The sequence below is a fragment of the Ovis canadensis genome, chromosome X (assembly GCF_042477335.2).
Source record: "Ovis canadensis isolate MfBH-ARS-UI-01 breed Bighorn chromosome X, ARS-UI_OviCan_v2, whole genome shotgun sequence".
NCBI classification, from domain to species: Eukaryota; Metazoa; Chordata; class Mammalia; order Artiodactyla; family Bovidae; genus Ovis; species Ovis canadensis.
In genome coordinates, this window is record NC_091727.1 from 73,176,230 (window position 1) to 73,178,206 (window position 1,977).

Sequence of the window (1,977 nt, forward strand, 5' to 3'; positions counted from 1 at the left end):
TCTAGGTTTAATGTAATGCCTATTAAAATCCCGCATGTTTCTGTAGATGTTGAAAAGCTGACTCTAAAATTTGTGCAAAAAGGCAAAGGAATTAGAATAGTCAAATTTTGAAAAGTAGAATAAAATGGGAATAATCACTCTATCTTATGTTAAGCATTATTTATATTGCTATAGTAATCAAGAGAGCATGTTATTCGTGGAGGGGTAGACATATAGATCAATGGAACAAAATAGAAATCAAGGACTAGAACTAAAAAGTTATGCCCAGCTAATTTTTTTTAACAAAGATGCAAGCGATTTAATGCAAGAATGATAATTTTTTCACAAATGGTGATAAAATAAATAGACTTCTATAGGCGAAAAAAAAAAGAAAAAAAAAAAACCTTGACTTCAACCTTACATTTCATACAAAAATTAACCTAACATGTATCACGGGTATAATTATAAAATGTGAAAGTAGGAAACTTTTAGAAAAACTATGACACGTTTTTCAGGATCTAGGTCCACGTGTAGTTCTTAGACTTGACATCAAATTAATGATCTATAAAAGGTAAAATTGATGTTAGACTTCATCATACTTTATAAATTTTGCTCTATGAAATGCTCTGTTAATAGGATGAAAAGATAAGCTACAGACTGGGAGAAATATTTGCAAACCATATATTCTGAAAGTCCTTATATTTAGAATGCTTCACGAATTTGCATGTCATCTTTGCACAGGGGCCATGCTAATCTTCTTTGTATCCTTCCAACTTTAGTACATGTGCTGCCAAAGTGAGTAGCACATATACTATGCTATATAGCTCATATACTTTATATATTTGGAACAGATAAAGAATTATGTGTGTGTGTTCAGTCACTCAGTTGTGTTCAGTTCTTTGTGACCCCCGTGCACTATACCCTACCAGGCTTCTCTGTCCATGGAATTCTCCAGACAAGAATACTGGAGTGGGTTGCCATTTCCTATTCCAAGGCATCTTTCCGACTCAGGTATCAAACTCACTCTTCTGCATTGGCACGTGGATTTTTTACCACTGTGCCACCTGTGAAGCTTCACAAAGAACTGTATAAAGTCTCAAATGTCTATTATACAAAATGAAGTAAATCAGAAAGAGAAAAGCACATATATATGGAATCTAGAAAGATGGTATTGATGAACCTATTTCCAGGGAATGAAAAAGAGATGCAGACATAAAGAACACACTTATGGACATGAGGGGTGGGGGAGGAAGGAGAGGGTGGAACAAATGGAAAGAATAACACAGAAACATATACACCATGTGTGCATGTGTGCAAGGTCTTTTCAGTCATGCCTGATACTTTGCAACACCATGGTCTGTAACCTACCAAGCTCCTTTGTCTATGGGATTCTCCAGGCAAGAATACTGGAGTGGGTTGCAATGCTCTTCTCCAGGGGATCTTCCGGGCCCTGGGATCAAACCCTCATCTTTTATATTTGCAGTCCTGGAAGGCAGGTTCTTTACCACAATCACCACCTGGAAAGCCTCTAACATATACAGTACCATATGTAAAATAGATAGCCAATGGGAATTTTCTGTATGACTCAGGGAACTCAAACCAGGGCTCTATAATAACCTAAAGGAGTGGGATGGGATGGCAAGTGGGAGAGAGGTTCAAGAGGGAGGCAATATATGTATACCTATGACTCATATTGATGCATGGCAGAAAAAAACACTGTTTTAAAGCAACTCTCTTTCAATTAAAAATAAAATCTAAAAATCTGTTTAAAAGACATAGAAAGACATTTCATAGAAGGACATAGAGAGATGAAACATAAGCACATGAAGAGATATTCAACATCATAGAAGAGAATTGTGAATTAAAACTACAATGCAGTATCACTGATTGCATGTCAGATTGACCTTAAAAAAACAGTGACAACACCAAATTCTTGGAAGAATGTGGACAAACTGGATAACTGATACTTTGCTGGTGGGAATATAAAATGGTAGATCC

At 36.0% G+C, this 1,977-nt stretch overlaps 1 non-coding gene across 1 annotated transcript; it reads right to left on the reverse strand.

The window, feature by feature from the left end:
- Nucleotides 1–675: 675 nt before the first annotated feature.
- LOC138931320 (U6 spliceosomal RNA) lies at nucleotides 676–785 on the reverse strand. Its single transcript, XR_011446562.1, has one exon. It is a non-coding gene; the product is annotated as a U6 spliceosomal RNA (small nuclear RNA).
- Between the last annotated feature and the right edge of the window lie 1,192 nt (nucleotides 786–1,977).